General features: G+C 34.0%; 1 long non-coding RNA gene across 1 annotated transcript; it reads left to right on the top strand.

Annotated features, from left to right (window-relative positions):
* The first annotated feature begins 2,735 nt into the window (after positions 1 to 2,735).
* Positions 2,736 to 17,215, top strand: LOC145259272 (uncharacterized). Its single transcript, XR_013864147.1, has 3 exons — positions 2,736 to 3,885; positions 6,893 to 7,016; positions 15,954 to 17,215. It is a non-coding gene; the product is annotated as an uncharacterized LOC145259272 (long non-coding RNA).
* The last annotated feature ends 1,843 nt before the right edge of the window (positions 17,216 to 19,058 follow it).

The raw sequence follows: 19,058 nt of genomic DNA, 5'->3' as shown, positions 1-19,058 counted from the left end.
TGTCCAGAATGATTCTGAAGAGCATTTTTGGCACTAACAGCCCAAGCCAAAACTATTTCTGATTCACATTTCTCATCTTCCAATGTTTTTTTCCATTGCTTCAGCCAATATCAAATTATGACATTCCATTACTAACTGGACTTTCAATGGCTGTAGTGCAAGTCTCGATATTCATCTTTTCGTTCATCTCTCGATAACCATCATTATTGAATTCTCCTTATTATCACTCAAGAACTTCAAAATATGCTACCCACAATGAAAATATGTTGCAAATAATTTCTTCACTGTTTTTGGTTTTAATCAGCCTGGCAGCAGAGTACCTGTGTCAATTGAGTGTAAAATCCAGCATTGGTTATGTCTGAATTCTTTTAAGTCCATTAAACCGATTTTCAAAGAGCAAAGAGGGGGTCTTTTAAGCCTTAAAAAAAACTGAACATGAATCACAAACATCCTTAATAAGAGCCACAAACTCCTTCTTATGAAAAACTCTACTGCCTCTCACCAATGATACCAATTTCTCTTTTGATGCATGAGCAAACTGTTTATGTAATTTCTCAGCCTTCGTTCTTTTCTCCATTGTAAATTATTTTTTAGAGCTTCATGATGTAATATAAAGTTTGGTGACTTTTCAGCTTGCAAAAGCATATTTGTCAATGGAAGACTATAATGTCCGGAAGTTGTCTTTTGCAATTTTATATATCTGCCTAAAATCTTACAGCTGTCACTTTTAAAATCTAGTACCACTGCCAGCAGTTTTCATTGATTTATGACTTAGTAACAAGGGTAAATCATTTTTGCCAATGTCAGCTTCTATGTTTGCTCTGACACCTTTTACGCCTCCTATAGTTACCAGAAATTTAACTGCTTTAATTACTTTTACCTCCTCTTCATCACCAAAACAAAATGTCCTGTTGAATTTAAAAGTCTTCACTAACCACTTATCTCAGTCATTTAATGTACCACAACATACATTAAACCAAAGTTCTCCAGTAACAGTTTTAGAACAGGCAGAATCCAACACTGCCATACCCAGTGTCTCTTTTATTAGATTGGACATTTTTATACTGGAATCATTTATCAATGTTCGATAACAGGACTAAGAATTAATTAATGAGAAGTATACATTGTCTGAATCCACAACAGTGTTAATATTTCTAGGACTAAAATCAGTACAGTCTCTGTCAAAATACCTAATAGAACGATATTTAAAACAATGCATTGTCCTACCTCGTCTGTCCATTGAATTTGTTGTTTCCGCGATAGAATTTTTGTTCCCTTTTATTTCCATTCTGATTGAAATTTGCAATTTCAATTTCTTCCTTGATAGCGAGAACTGTTTTGCATTTCAATGAAGAAATATCAAAAAACACTTTTTTTTAAAGTATCCTTCATTGCTGCATAAGTTTAACTTCCACATGTTGTCCTTGCCAATTTTTCATTTTCTTCCGATACATTCGCTGCATTTAAAACAAAAAATGCTTGGACTCCTTCCGGCAGAGAAATTTCATATTTACGTAATTTCTGGTACAAGAATTCATAACGCACCAAAAAGTCGTTTATGTTTATTGCAGCAGCTCTTTTGTAAGAATAAAATTCCTTGAATGACAAGTATGCCATCGTGTTTTCATCCCTTAAATATATCTCGTCCAACTTGTCTGTAATTATTTTTAATGCGTCAGTTCAGGTGATATCTGTGATGCCCAAGTGTCAAACGCACTCTTGTATGTTAATAAACCCTTATCCCTGAGTGGCTTCCGGGCCTTGATAAGTGGTGATCACTGTGTAAAAAAAAAAAAAATGTTTTGTGGCAATGACAAAAATACTACTGGGACCTGTTTTTCCTTAGGGAAATCCGTGAAGATAGACCATATACTTATGTCTTGTTTCCATTCGATGTACATTTCTTTGCTCTGCAAAATAGGTGTATGCTCTGCTACCAATGTTAGTTCACTTAGTACATTTTTTTTTTTTTTTACATAGGCATCACCACTTATCAAGGCCAAGAGGCCACTCAAGGATAAGGGTTAAAGAGTGTACAGTAGACATTGGACAATATAGTAATCATTAGTAATGAAAATTTGGTAAATTTGATAACTTATATAGAACGGCTCATCAAGAACTTATTTACGTTAGACTTGAACACAACCATATTGTAGTCAGCCGGAAAGCAGGAAAACAGAAGACATGACATTGGATGGACACATGTTACTGATAGCCGGACGCCATATTGTATATCCACTCGAGACAAGGAATATAACTCAATATATAAAAGAAGGCCACTAAGTTCGATAACTCTAACAGGTTTTATCAGTCATTTGAGAAAGTTTTTTTTAATGAAAATCTGTAATAACAGAGAAAAAAAAAAAAAATAGAAAGATTTAGAAAAATCTAGAAGGTCCCATATCTTTTCAGAACCTTCAAGAAAGATTAAGAGTGATAGAATATTTTAATACTGAGTTGCACTCTCTATAAAAGAGGTTTTCGCCTTACCTTCACAGTTGTTGGTTTATTGAGGTTATTCGTTTAACCTCGTCCCAGCATGATTCTATTATGAATCCTGTCAAATGAATTCTCTTTAAAACATTTTGGCAACAAATAGTAAATTTTTAACAATATTTTTCTGGCTAAAAATATTATAAATCTAAAATTTTGAGATTCTCTTTGTGTGAATTATTCATCCACCTCATTCTCACTAGGTTTTCTTTGTTGTCAGCTTAAGTAAAAAAAATTTTTTTTTGTTTTTTGTTTGTTAAATGTTTTAAGTAAAGATTATGTCTAAATTTATCTCCTTGTTTTCATTCATTTTCTTATTTTGTTAGACATTTATGGTTCCCTGGACTGGCTCAAAAGAGGATCCCTCCATTACGACCAAGAGAGGTTGATATTGGCTGCACAAGACCAGGGCCTCATGACAAACGCATTCAAAAAGATGTGTGGTCTAAGCAACAATAATAAATGCAGGTTCTGTAGCACTGAGGTTGAGAGTGTGGGCCACCTGATTTCTGGTTGCAAAGTCCTACTTGGAGACGGTTATTATACAGATCGCCATAACGGAGTTTGCAAATACCTTCACTGGAAGATATGTAAGAAACTCAACATTCAGTGTAGTAAAAACTCCTGGGAACATATACCCGAACGAACAGTTGGGAATGACAACTACACTATTCACTATGACTACATAATCCCTACTGCTACATATCTTGAAAATGCAGCTGTTAAACCAGATATAGTGATTTGGGACAGAGCAAACAAAAAAGCGACCGTAATAGAGGTCAGTGTACCCAATGATACAGGGCTTAACAGAGTTGAGAGGGAAAAGATTACAAAGTATCAAGGACTTATGTATGATATGAAACGAAATTGGAAATTAAAAGACGTTTCAATTATACCAGTCATCATAGGAGCAACTGGGCTTATGAAAAAGAACTTTAAAAAGTACATAGCAAGCATACCCGGTGAACCAAGTGCAAGTGAAATACAAACGATTGCACTGAAAGGGACGGCTAGAATCCTGAAAAGATCTCTTGGTTGGACTCACTAAAATAGGGGTAAATGTCAGACATCTGGTTGGATGTCCCATCCCCTAGAAGAAAAAGTTTAAGAAAAATGAAAAAAAAAAATAAAACAGGAATAGAAAATAAATTGAGTCTATAAATAGATATGAACTATACAAGAAAGCCCTGGCCTCTCATCTCGCCTCTAGCCCAAGTCGTGGCTAGAGTCAAGGAATGAAACATGACATCTGGTGTCACAGATGCTTAAACAGAGATTTTTCATGCAAGTGTTTTCTTATTGAAGAATGTAAGAATCACACTTACCAAAGAACTCTGCAAGTGAATACATACAAGTCTGTTTTTATCGAAATCCATATCAATTACTATGCAGGTGAGAACATCCAAATTCTAGCTCAGTTGACTTGTTGATCTGGACCTCATTGTAATACAACTTCCTATTCGAGCAGCTTCTTCCCAGGGACTGCAAGGTTGTGGAACTCTCTTCCTGCTCACTGTTTTCCTTCTACCTTTAACCGTGTTTTTTTTTTCAAGACAAAATTCAATAGGATTCTTCTGTCTTTACAATAATCATCTTTACTCCTTATTAGCTCAGGTGGCTTCATACCTTTCTTAAGTGATTTCCATTAAAAAATATCCAGCTAAAAGCTAACAACTACAAAACAAAACCCGACAAAGTTGGTATATTTATGATCAGCATTTACATAAGGGTCAATTTGGACAGGTTTCGTCAGGGGATGTCGGTTATTCAGCTATTTTATGTACTGATTTGGAAAGAAAATGCTGATTCTTTCCTCGAGGAATCTATTTTTTAAAGCAGAGTTGTGTGTGTGTGTGTGTGTGTGTGTGTGTGTGTGTGTGTGTGTGTGTGTGTGTGTGTGTGTGTGTTCGTGTTCGTGTTCCAGAGAGGAATAGGCATGATGTGGGAAAAAGAGAGATTGAAGACTAAACCAGGTAGGGGGAAAAAAAGAAAGAAAGATAGAGAGACAGATGGAACGGTTAAAGGATATTAAAACAAATATGTTATACATTTGCTCCGGATAACGTTGGTTATCCCTGCCAGTGAAGAAATAGATTTGAATTGATTCTACGATTAAAAAAAAAAAAAAATTTCTCTTCCTCAACATACTAGAAAAAGCATATCAATCATTATGCGAGTGAGAATATCGAAGCGTATTCTTACAAAAGAACATATCAATAATGCTGCGAAATAATGCTTGGAAAGATCATCTCACGCCTCATCAACAGAACAGATGCTATACTTATTTCTCTGAATTAAGCATTAAAAGATGGTACATTAGTCCGAACTATTAATCTGATGTGGAATAGTACAACAGTACACTAATAGAATTATTATATAGTTTTAGCTTCAGACAAACAGATACCAAATCTCCATCTATTATATAAAGTGCAGTTGTCTGTGACTGTAAGTATCAATATTGTTGCTCCTCAGGGCTCTATGAACTTCCAGACAATATTATTCATGAAATCAACATTTATGCTGATGACACCACCCTCTATTTTGGTATTGCTTCTCACCTATCATTATCAGACCAGTTGAAATATGCAGTTGATCTAGAAGTTGATTTGAGCTCTACTATGGATTGGGATAAAAAAAAATAATGGCTTGTTTTGTTTGATCCTGTTAAAACTCAGATATTGCCCTTCAATTGCAGGCATATTCCTTTTCTTTCTGAGATTCTAATGGATGAATCTGCTCTCAATGAGAAATCGATTCTTAAACATCTTTCTTTCTAATCAAATCTTTTATGGAGTTCATATATTAAATCCATTGCTTCTTTCTACATCTCATAGAATTAGTTCTCTCTATCAGCCTAAATACTTTTTCAAACACAAGGCGATTCTCTGTCCCTACAACTCTACTATCAGACAATGTATGGAGTACTGTTGTCATATTTAGGCTGGTGAATCTGACATGATGTTGCTAGTCTCAGTCTTTTCTTCAAATATTATTATGGTATCTTTCGTTATTATTCATGAAATTAACATTTTTTTTTTTTTTTTTTTTACACAGTGATCACCACTTATCAAGGCCCGGAAGCCACTCAGGGATAAGGCTTATTGCAAGTACATTACGTTAGTGAGGAGATTTTATGAAGTGTTTAATTAGGGGGGCGGTTCAATAGGAATTTGTTAACATTAGACTTGAAGACATCCAAGTTGTAGTCCGGAGGGAAGCAGGCAGACGGAACACAGTTTCACAGGCGTGCAGTTCTAAGAAAGAAGCTTTGCTCATGAAATCCGCGTTTTGATTTAGGCACAGATATAGAGTGGGGAAAATTTTTCACAGTGGATTCAGCTAGACGGGTGTTTTTCGTGAAAGATTGGCGAGGGGGGACCAGGGATTGGAGTTCAGACGAGCACCTGCCATGAAAATAACGATAAAACAAGGATAGGCTCGCAACGTCTCTTCTGTGGGAGAGGGGTTGCAGGGTAGAGAAAAGGGCATCCCCCACTAAACCACGAAGTCTATTTTGTACTCTGTCAAGGCATGATGGGCTGTTTTTGGAAGCTCCTGCCCAGATATGGCAACAGTATTCCATCCTTGGCCGTACTTGGCATTTATGCTGATGACACCACCCTCTATTTTGGTATTGCTTCTCACCTATCATTATCAGACCAGTTGAAATATGCAGTTGATCTAGAAGTTGATTTGAGCTCTACTATGGATTGGGATAAAAAGAAAAAATGGCTTGTTTTGTTTGATCCTGTAAAAACTCAGATATTGCCCTTCAATTGCAGGCATATTCCTTTTCTTTCTGAGATTCTAATGGATGACTCTGCTTTCAATGAGAAATCGATTCTTAAACATCTTTCTAATCAAATCTTTTATGGAGTTCATATATTAAATCCATTGCTCTTTCTACGTCTCGTAAAATTGCTTCTCTCTATAAATCTAAACATTTTCTCATGCACAAGGCTATTCTCTATCTCAACAAGTCTATTATCAGACCATGTATAGAGTACTGTTGTCATATTTAGGCTTTTGAATCTGTGTTCCATTTGATCAAATTCTTGTTTCTTGATAAACTAGCAGTTCATCCCGGCTTTACTTGGGTCCTATGTACTATTCAGAACTGTAAGTGCATATTTTAATATATATATTAAAAAGTTTGACTCATGTCCAGGTAACCTATATCTAAAATTTCAAGTGTTTAGACCCAAAATTGGCGGAGGAGTTTGGTAAAGTTTGCAAAGGTCAACTCTTTCAACTTTAACCTCTTGTAGCCAAATTTTCGCCCCAAAACTGATTGCTTGCTGCATGTCTGAATAAAATTTCAAATGTTTAGACCCAAGATTGGCTGAATAGTTTGCTAGAGACCGCAAATATTATTATGGTATCTTTCATTATTATTCAGAAAATTAACATTTATGCTGATGACACCACCTTCTATTTTGGTATTGCTTCTCACCCATCTTTATCAGACCAGTTGAAATACGCAGTTGATCTAGAAGTTGATTTGAGCTCTATTATAGATTGAGGTAAGAAATGTTTTTTTTTCCTTTTCTTTCTGAGATTCTAATGGATGACTCTGCTCTCGATGAGAAATCGACTCTAAAACGTCTTTCTTTCTCATCAAATCTTTCTTGGAGTTAATATATTAAATCCATCGCTTTTTCTGCTCCTTGTAAAATCGGTTCTTTTTATCGCTGAAAACACTTGCTCACACACAAGGCTATTCTCTATCTCTACAACTCTACTAGCAGATCATGTATGGAGAACTGTAGTCATATTTGGGCTGGTGAATCTGTGTCTCATTTGAAATTTCTTGATAAGTTGCAGAATATAACTGTAATTTGATTGGTCGCACACTTTCTTCCTCACTGGAACCTCTCTTTCTCACAGACGTGGTGTTGCTAGTCTCAGTCTTTACTATTATGGCATTTTCTTCAGAATTGTCTAATCTTTTCCCTGCTTCCTTTGTTCCAGCTCGTTTTACTCGTTAGCCTAGTGGTCTCCATCTATTCATGGTTTTAATACCTCATTGTAATACAGCTTCCAACTCCAGTAGCATCTTCTGTCTTTACAATAATCAACATTCGTTTTTGTTAGCATCAAGTGGCTTCATGCCTTGTCTCAAGCGATTTCCATTAAAAAAATATCCAGCTAAAAGTTAAAAACTACAAAACAAACAGTGACAAAGTTGGTATACATTTTATTGACATGAATAATATTAATATCTAAAATAAAAAAAAAAGACATTAATTACATGGGGGTCAACTGAGACAGATTTCACCAGGGGCCTCGGTTTTTTTTCAGCTATTTTATGTACTAATTTGGAAAGAAAATGCTGACTTCTTCCTCGAGGAATCTATTATGTATAGGAGAGTTTTCTCTGTGTGTGTGTGTGTGTGTGTGTGTGTGTGTGTGTGTGTGTGTGTGTGTGTGTGTGTGTGTGTGTGTTCGTGTTCCAGAGAGGAATAGGCATGAGGTAGGAAAAGGAGAAGTTGGAGATTAGGGGTAAAATGGGTAGGGGCAAAAATAAATAAATAAATAGAAAAAGACTGAGACTAGCAACATCACGTCTGTGAAAGAGAGGTTGCAGGATAGAATGATTAAAAGTTTTTAATACAAATGTTATACTTTTGCTCCGGGCAACGCCGGATAGCCCTGCTAGTAACAAATAGATTTGAATTGTTTTTATTATTTAAAAGAAATATTTCCTCTTCCTAAGCATACTAGAAAAAAATCAACTGGGACAGATTTCGTCAGGGGTCGGTTTTTCAGCTTTTTTATGTACTGATTTAGAAAGAAAATGCTGATTCCTGTCTAGAGGCATCGATTATATGGATACTAGGTGTAAAGCAGGTATGAGGGAAAAAAGGACGAAATAAATAAAAACGATAGAGAGACTGATGAAGCGATTAAAATTTTTTAATACAAATGTTATACTTTTGCTCAGGGCAACGATTGGTAGCCCTGCTAGTACAGAAATAGATTTAAATTGATTTTGTGATTTAAAAAAAAAAAATATTTCCTTTTCCTCAACATACTAGAAAAAACGTTCTCTTTTCGTTCAAAATCGAACATTCATTAATATTTTTGAACTTGAGATATAAATATTTATTTGAATAAAAAAAACAAACAAAGAAGTGCCACGCGTGTGTTTATTATATCCAAACAAAAGCCATAAATAATGATTTTTGAAAAGGTGAAAGTACAAATCATAATTTTTTTTTTATTTCATCATTTATCTATCTATATATATATATATATATATATATATATATATATATATATATATATATATATATAAGAAATAAAAATTACAATAAGTTTACCAAGGTAATCAAAATGGTAAACTTGAAATATATTATAAATATTAAAGAGTTAATATTTACAAGTAAAGTAATCTCAACCAGATGTAAAAGCTCAATAAAACCATATATATATATATATATATATATATATATATATATATATATATATATATATATATATATATATATATATATATATATATAATTATTTATATATATATATATATATATATATATATATATATATATATATATATATATATATATATATATATATATATATATATATGGTTTTATTGAGCTTTTACATCTGGTTGAGATTACTTTACTTGTAAATATTAACTCTTTAATATTTATAATATATTTCAAGTTTACCATTTTGATTACCTTGGTAAACTTATTGTAATTTTTATTTCTTATATATATATATATATATATATATATATATATATATATATATATATATATATATATATATATATATATATATATATTTATATATATATATATATATATATATATAAAATAAAAATAAAAATTACAATTAAATTTACCAAAATGATCCAAGATGGTAAAATTAAAGTATATTATGAATATTAAAGAATTAATATTTATAAAGTTATCTCCGCCAGATGTAAAAGCTCGATAAAACCAAATAGGAGATAGAGCTTATAATACGAGCAAACAGTAATAAAACATGTTAAAAAACACTTTGAAATGAGTTAAAAACATATTTAATCTGAAAAGGAAACACTAGATAAGTGGATAGTCCTTAATCCGCGGAGTTTTGAAGAAATACTTTCCTTCTCATCAGAGGGTAGGAATTAGCAAAATACGGGATCGGATTTTGCATATAAAAGTATTTGATGAAACAACAAGTAAGGCAAAGATCTTACTTGATAACAAAAGTGTTTTTTAACATGTTTTATTAACTGTTTGCTCCTATATATATATATATATATATATATATATATATATATATATATATATATATATATATATAATTTGACCCTCCATAGATACTACACATCTTACATACGGATAAACTAGGACCACCACCTAACCTATATCTTCTCCTTGAATTTAAACACATAAACTACTCACATTCTTTAAGACTATTATAGATATCTTTTTACATTAAACTTTATATAATACACTCCTCCTCTCTATTGGAATTCAATATGGCTCCTCCAAACAACATCAATAATTTTATTTATATACTACCAGTTCAGCCCGGCTTTGCTCGGGCCCTATGCATCGTTCATAACTTGCCCTATATGTGAATACCCTTAATGTAAAATTTCAAATGTTTAAACCAAAACTTGCCTGAGTAATTTCGTAGAGACTTCAGAGGTAATTTTTTTTTAAATTTGACCCAAATTTTGACCCCTTAAGATTTATAGTTTTGGACTCAAATCAAAATAAAAAGTTTAACCCATGTCCAAGTTACCTACATCTAAAATTTCAAGTGTTTAAACTCAAAATTGGCGGAGGAATTTGGTAGAATCTGCAAAGGTCAATTCTTTCACCTTCGACCTTTTGGCAGGCAAATTTTTGCCCCGAAACTGATTAAAATGCTTGCTGCATGCCTGAATACACTTTATGTAAAATTTCAAACGTTTAGACCCAAAATTGGCTTAATAGTAAGCTAGAGATTGCAAGGGTCAAATTTTCTGAACTTTGACCTTTTTGCACCTCAAATTTTCGACTCAAACCGATTTAAAAGCTTGCCCTATCTCTGAATGCCCTTTATGTAAAATGTCAAATGTTTAGACCAGAAATTGACTGAGCAATTTGGTAGAGACCGCAGAGATCAATTTTTTTTAACTTTGACCCCAATATTGACCCCTTAACATTTATTTTATTGGCTCAAATCAAATTAAAAAGTTTGATCCATGTTCAAGTTACCTACATTTAAAATTTCAAGTGTTTAGACCCAAAATTGGTTGGTAGAGTTTTTAAAGGACAAATCATTGAACTTTGACCCCTTGAAAGCCAAATTTCTGTCTGAAAAGCGATCAAAAAGATTTTCCCAAATCTCAATACTCTGTATGTCCGGTGTACTTTGAACTTTGATTAATTTCGAGAGAAAGGGACCTCTCTTTTTCAAAAGACAATTATCTCTCGAAATAAATTAATCAAAGTTCCATACCACCCACGGACGTTACACACACCGGACATACCAGCAACTTGGTTATAAATAATTATACATTGAGGTGAGGAAAGATAGACGAATAAAGGCTAGACACTCCTCTACTCAAGCACACCCGTCTACATTTGTTTGTTTTTCTTTCTTTGCTTTCATAATTCCGGTCTTTCCCCGCATTGTCTTTGGCTTTAAAAAAAAAAAATTCTATATATTTCTTTACCAACAATGCTTCAAGCAAACTACTACCTACTCTTATATATATATATATATATATATATATATATATATATATATATATATATATATATATATATATATATATATATATATATATATATAAAAGGTCATCCCGTAAGTTCTGTCCGAATTTTTAAATTAACTTTATATATCTATAAAAGTGAAATTGTCTGTGTGTGTGTGTGTGTGTGTGTGTGTGTGTGTGTGTGTGTGTGTGTGTGTGTGTGTGTGCATTTCCCTACGAAACTAAATACTCTTAAAAACCCACCGAATATATTTCAGCCTATGTCACGGTAACATATATTGAGTGAGTTTCTAACAGTATTTTGTATAGTTCTTTTATCTTTAACTCATTTTCCCAAACTTACCATGTTCAACAGAGAGTCCGGCGCCAATACATCGGTAAACACTGTATGTTTTTCGAGCTGAATAAACATGTTACATTAAATAAAAACACTAAAAAATTATCCAGTTAGGTAGAAAAGTAACTTATCTTGCCTTTGATAACCTTTATTTGTTATATATTTGTTTTTGACAACTTTTTCGAATTTTATGTGTACAGATTTCGTATTCATTTTACTGCTTTATCTGAGTCAAATAAAGTCAGTTTTTATTTTGAAAAATTTTTGATTTTACGAACCTAAAATCGAAAGATTGACCAAATTTTAACTAAAAGCAATGTTATCAACTTAATTATTATGTCACAATTAGTTAAATATCACTACATGATTGCATAAAACATGTACTTTCATGACTTAACGAAAGAACGATTCACAATATTTGTTTTGGACACTTGACGTAAACACAAGGGAAATAACTCATAGTTTGGAATGCTAATAACGTTTATTATAACGTTTATTATTTAAGCAAAACTTGCACATTATTTTTTTTGCAAAAAATATTTTCATTAATAATTATTTTTTCATTTTATGGTTTTTCGCAATTTTTGGATATGTTACTAATTTCGACATGACAATTAAGTAGATATCATTGGTTTTAATTGCAATTCAATATTTCGATTTAAATTTTTCCGTGAAATGGATTTCATTATAATTATTGCATTCCCAAACAACATGTTTCACCTAGATCGTTTTAACAAAAAAGAACAAATAAATAAAATAAAATAAAAATAACATTAAAAACACTAAGTTATAGCGACGTTCGTTGTACCACGTGAAACAGAAATGGAAACTAGGCAGTAAAAATATAGTCGCAATCTTTATAATAAACAAATCTAAAAAAAAAAAAAATGGAGAAACGATAACTACAGTTCATGATTTTCTAGTTTAATGACAGGTTTATAAACTTGAAAAAGATTTTGAAATGAGAAAAGCACTGGCATGTCACAAGCTGAGGAAAATATGGTCAGCCACTCTCTCAAAAATGTTGAAAATAAGACTCTTTGTTGCCACAGTAGAAACAGTTCTTCTCTATGGTGCTGAGGCATGGACTCTTGTAAATGTGCTGAAGAAGAGACTGGATGGCTGTTACACATGAATGTTCAGGATGACCCTCAGTACATCATGAAGGAGCCATGCAACAAACCAACAGCTTTATGGTGACCTACCACCAATATCACTGAAAGTACAGCAGGGAAGGATGAGAGCAGCCGGTCACTGCATGAGACACATCGAAGAAGAAGCCAGCAAGCTAGTTCTCTGGATACCAACAGATGGACACCTAAACCGTGGTAGAAGAAGAAGAATGATCTACATTGCATACAGGAGACAGGATTGAAAAATGTTTGAGACCTGCAAACTGTCATGCAAGATCGAGAGAACTGGAGAAGTCATGTAGATTCAGTGGTGAAGCGTCCTGAAAGACGACAGAGATAAGAGATGATGATAAACTTGAGATAGCATTGTTGAGGATGGTGGTATATTTTTTCATGCTTATTGAGACTTGTCCTTATAATTAAAATTTTAATAAAAAAAAAATGCAAAAACGTCTTTATGATGTACGTACCTATCATGGAACAAAGATGGTTTATTCCAAAAATCATGTAATTTGATCAAGTAGTTTTTTTTAGTTTTTTATTTAAGAAAATCAAATTTTATGACTTGCTCGATTTGAGTAAAACCAGTTGCCATATTTGATTAAATTCAAAATTCATCCCTGGTTACCTCCCCCTTAACAACCTCTCCAGAAACAACTGTTCATCAATGGCTGCTAAAAAGTACTTAATCGCTCTAAAAATCGTAAAATTTAATAGTCTTTTTGTTATTTTTTAAATTTTTTACAAAGGAGTCACCACTTATCAAGGCCCAGAAGCCATGGGTTAATGAGTGTACAGTGGTCAACAGAAACATATAGTAATCGCTAGTAGTGAAAATTTGGTAAATTAGATTACAAAAGGGGATGGATCAACAAGAACTTGTTCACGTTGGACTTGAAGACAATCATATTGCAGTCAGTTGGAAAGCAGGAAAATGGAACAGAGTTTCACAGGTGTGCAGTTCTAAAGAAAGAAGCTTTATTCATGAAATCTCTGTTTAGGTTTAAGCACAGAAAAAGAATGGGGGAAATTATTGATCGTGGTTTCAGCTAGACGAGTGTTTTTCATGGAAGTCAGGACAGGGGAACATTAATTGGAGCTTAGGTGAGCACTTCATGAAAATAACGATAAAGCAGAGACAGACTCACAACGTCTCTTCTGTGAAAAAGAGGTTGCAGGGAAGAGAAAAGGGAACCCCCACTAGGCTACGAAGTCTATTTTGAACTTTGTCAAGGCAGGATAAAAAAAAACTACTTGATCAATTTTTGCGACTTTTGGAATATGACATTTTCATGGTGGATAAGTAAGTACACTATTTCTAAAAAATACCTTAAGTAAAAATAAGAGTGTTTGTCCATAAAAAAAATGTACAGATGAAGTATGGCAATTCCAAGTAAATTATCAGGAAAACTCGGCAATGTCTAACAATTGCACTCCCAAAACAAAAATGGCAGATATGAATTCAGGTGATGCAAATATGGGACGGAAGCCACCAAGCATGAAATGAAACACAAAACCATACAGAAACACCCCATTTCAAAAACTATTCCAGTTTCAGTATTTCTATTTTTTTTTTAGTAATAATAAAATAAAATAAATAAATAAATAAAAAATAATAAACTTTTATTTATTACATTTTTAAAGCTGTTTTTTTTTCTTGTTTTAATACATTTGTCATCACGAAACATTAAAAAAATAAAGAAAATTTTTTTTTTTTTTACATTTCTATAAATGAAATCTTTCTGTGATAATACATTAAATATATTAACACATGAAGTGATAAAACTGGAATAGTTAAAATCTTTTAAAATTATTTTGAGAATAGTATGTATTGAATACGTTTTTTTTTTTGATGTTTGAAATTGTAGGAATTATTTTATATCAAGATGGGAATTTTATCTAACATGTTCGATGTTGACGGCAAGAAATGAGACAACCACAAAGCAACAAACCCTACTTGTAAAATTCAAGACAAACTTTATTGGTACACAGGATATTATTGCAAAATAGTGCGCCCATCTTGCGTCCAACGTGGTTAAGCTGGTAGGTTGCTTCAATGAAGCGGTAGTTTTAGTCCTTTTGCAATCTGCATGCTGTCGTAGTCTGCTGCAGGGAAGGATGAATTTAACCGTGTTCCATTGGATCTCATGCCCCTATAAAATTGGTAACAACACAAACAGGCTGCATACCAAAGATGAAAAGTTCACAATGATAAAAAAAGGTCTTTAGGGTTAGTAATGCTTTTAGGGTACACCCTAATAAAATAAATAATTCAATACAAGCTTCTGAAATGACGAACGCAACAACTTCATAAAATGTAACACAGAAAAGGTTTATTGAGGAGGATGTGGTATTTTCCTTGTAGGAAGCTGGACTCCGGCACCTGGTATTATCGCGGTAGTTATTCCAGTGGAATCGTTGATACCGTAGAGATAACACCGAGGTGGAGAGAGAGAGAGAGAGAGAGAGAGAGAGAGAGAGAGAGAGAGAGAAGAAAAGGAGGTCCGTTCTGTTTGGTGTCTCTCTGCGTAATAATGAGTTGTTCTTCTTCAAACCGGATGCTGGCCGATTTCCTTTGGGGATAGGAAGTATCAATGCGCCGTAACCCTGACTGGTCAAGATGTGGCCGAATAGCACTGGGGAGAGGCATTGATTCGAGGAAGAAAAAATCCCATTTGTTTCTGCTACAGGTCCATTCTGTCTTATAAGTAAGCCTAATTCGTAGGCTTTTACAAATATCTTCTATACATGGCTGAGATCTGATGCATAAAAGGCACTAATGTTAGCGCTCAAGTCTCCTTCTTAGAAGACATAATAAAAATGAGTCCTTCCCCCTTCGCTGATCTGGAATGAACTGAAAAAGCTGAAAAGGAAATAGAAATTGGCACAAAAGGCACGTGACATGTCTGGTTAGATTCGACCAATCAAATTGATCGATACAATGGCATTGCATTATGACTCCAAAATTTCTTACAAAATTTTATTTTGATTTAAAATAATTTTATTTTTATACTTTCATAAACCTATATTTATTATATAAATTCAAATTAAAAAAAAACTTTTATTTTCAAAATAAAATTTTTTTTTTCAGTTTTATAATTGCATAAACATATATTTTCTTATAAAATTTCAAATAAAATAAAAATTTTATGTTTTTAAATTTTGTTATCAAAAGTGCAAATAAAGATTAATTGTGTTATTTTTTTTATCTATATACTTTTGTTAATTTTTATTGTATGCTTTTCAATAATGCCCTTTTTTTCATAATTTATTTCAGCAAATCTCTTCCCAATAGAAACACTGAAGAACAATAAAAGTGAAGGAACTGACTTGCCTTGTCACCACTTCCAGTAACGCTACACCGGCAGTTATGAAGTATTTTAAAAATCTGTATGACATGCACGATATTTTCTGGACAAAGACTGAAAATTTATTGAGTAAAATTTTAATTAAAGATATAAATTAGTTTTATCATATTTTTCTGATTCTAGAAGATACGTCATTGTGTCATTTCGCCAAGTCATAATCAGTGCTTATTTCCTTTGGTGATCTTTTAAACCAATGCATTTCACATGAAAATAGGCAATCATGACAATCATAGATTGAATAGAAACATGGCCACCCGAAGTTGACATCACGTTAAAAATTAAAAATGCGAAATCCGGATATATGAAACGAAATACGTTTTAAAGACCGCATGAAATCATTGTCATAAACATTGTTTACAAGAAGCGTTGCTTTCGGTTAAGTACATGGTTGTTAGAGTTAGTCCTGAGGTTATAAGTGATTGTTAGGATTAGTTTAGTGGTTTTGTATTTTGGGATGAGTGTGTGCTCGTTTTCTGATTTCACAATTAGTTACAACTTAAATTGAAATTAACTAAATTAAATTTGTGAGTTTTATCGTAGCTCTGCCGTCGACTCGGCAAATGACAGTGCAGAATAATGGCGCACAGTGAGTGTGTGCTCTCCAACTGTAAAACCCAGTTGCGTGCACGGTTGTGTAAAGATCGTTTCAGCTACGTGCCCATTTCCTTTCTACACCCACGCAAATTCTGTGGGCATAAAAACTAAAACTCCGCCTTTTCACGCGAACGTCTTCTAAAGCATCTTACGTCACAACGATGTTGTTTTTTTCATCCAATCAGATTACGAAGAAAGCAAATTTAAAAAATATTTTTGTTTGAAATCTATAAAACGGGCATTTGGAGCTAAAGCCAGTCAGTCGAGCCCAGCCAGCATGCTGTAAACAACAACATTGATTCCGTCCATTGGACGTTAAACTCGTGCGCACCCGTTATTTAATTTTCCTCTATTTTTATTTTTTGCTGAAGTAAGCAATGGACTTTTATGTAGTTTAATTGTTTCTAAAAAGGACTGGTTATTTTTAATCTAGAACTTTGACCTTTCTGTTTCATTTTATAAAGAATATTTTTTTTACCTCAGTCGCAGGAAGAGACTCTCCATTAAGAAAAAACTTTCTGGTCTTCTTTTTCCGCTTATTTACGATTTTGAGAAAATAAATTTTGTAAAAAATTTATTCTCCGCCTCGGTCATTTTTGTTTTGGTTGTTCAGCTCCATATTACACATTATTTTCATTTTTTTTTTTTTTTTGAGTTTGCGGGACTAATATCGACACTGGTAGTCCCACAATAGTTTGGCCTAATAATTAAAATAATATTTCACAAGAATTTTAATTTAAATTGCCACTTAATATATATCAGAGGGGGATAGCTCCATATGAGCATTGATAAAAAAAAAAGTTAGGCCCTCTTGCAGTTTAGATATACGAGGGGCGTGCAATAAGTAATGCCCCTGACCCACTTCCAGTTGTCTGATCTAGCTGAAATTTTGCAAGTGCAATGATTTATATGTGTACGGGTTATGTGGCAAATTACAGCTCTGAAATAATTGTGGTTTCTGTTTTACAGGTGTTTGAACTGAGTCAGGTGTGAAATGGAGCCTGTTGAATGTCGAGCAGTGATCCGGTTTTTGTATTTGAAAGGACACACACCACAGGAGACTTTTGATGAAATGAAAGAAACTTATGGTGATAATGCCCCATCATATGACCTTGTAAAACGCTGGCATCGTGAATTCAAACATGGCTGGAAGTCCCCCCCCCCCTTCTGCCATTGATGAGGCATCTGTCTGTCAAGTTGAGGTTACCATTTTGGAAGATCGGTGCATTACTATTCGCCAAATAGCCCAAGATGTCAAGATTAGTACAGGGTCTGTGGAAACTATCATTCATGACCATTTGCATATGCATAAGGTGTCTGCCAGATGGATTCCCAGGTTGCTCACACCATTCCAGAAGCAAGAACATGTCGAGTGCTCAAGGATGAATTTGGAGATGTGCCAAGAAGATGAGTTAAAGTTGGTCCATCACGATGATCCAGAGACCAAAGCCCAGTCAAGCACTTGGACTCACCACCTCCAAAGAAGGCAAGGGTGCAGCCATCCGCTGGCAAGGTCATGCTCACAGTCTTCTGGGACTAGGACGAAGTAGTGATGACAGATTTCCTGGCAAAGGGTACCACAGTTATAGGAGCCTATTATGCTTCACTTTTGAGGAAATTAAGGGAAGCTATCAAAATCAAGAGGCGGGGCACGATCGGCAAAGGTACCCTCTTCCTGCAGGACAACGCTCCGGTCCACAACTCGCATTTCGCCAGATCAGAAGCACAGGCGTGTGGTCATGAAATTCTTCTCATCCTTCCTACCCTCCTGACATTGCACTCTCTGACTTTCACCTCTTCGCAGCCATGAAGTTGTTTTTGAAAGGAAAGCATTTCCCAGATGATGCAGCCTTGATTTCTGAAGTCACGTCGTGGTTGGAAGACCAACCTGGGGTGTTCTACAAAAACGGTCGCCAGAGCTGCATCAAATGATGGAAGAAATGCATAACTCTAGGTGGTTCCTATGTAGAGAAAGACTAATAACTGTGCCAAATTTCGTTGCTCTACTGCTTTGGGAAGGGAGTCAGGGGCATTACTTATTGCACGCCCCTCGTAAAATGTTCCTCGTCCATTAGTACTATTTATTCCAAACCTCCGACAATCCTTTTTTTAAGTACGTATTGGTTGAATCTGCGTAAAAATCAAATAATTCAGAACTTGGCGCTTATACCATCCCAGCCCCCCGCAAATTAGTTTTACTTGTAAAGCCGGCTACGGAATTTTTATCCTCGGGCCCCCAAGATCACAGAGATTAGACCATTCCTATAGTGAGCTGGTCCCTGTTAATTGCAGTGTGATGCTGGTTCTTTGCAGTTGCAGGCGATCCATCCACCCAGGCTTTGCCCTCTCTCTTTGAGAAGGGGATAGTTTATTGCTAATCGCCTGAAGTGCCTTTATCGGGTAATACTGATGGGGCTGCC

The sequence above is a fragment of the Euprymna scolopes genome, chromosome 34 (assembly GCF_053919585.1).
Source record: "Euprymna scolopes isolate OS-2025 chromosome 34, ASM5391958v1, whole genome shotgun sequence".
In the NCBI taxonomy this organism is placed as follows: Eukaryota; Metazoa; Mollusca; class Cephalopoda; order Sepiida; family Sepiolidae; genus Euprymna; species Euprymna scolopes.
This window is presented reverse-complemented; position numbering and strand designations above follow the sequence as displayed.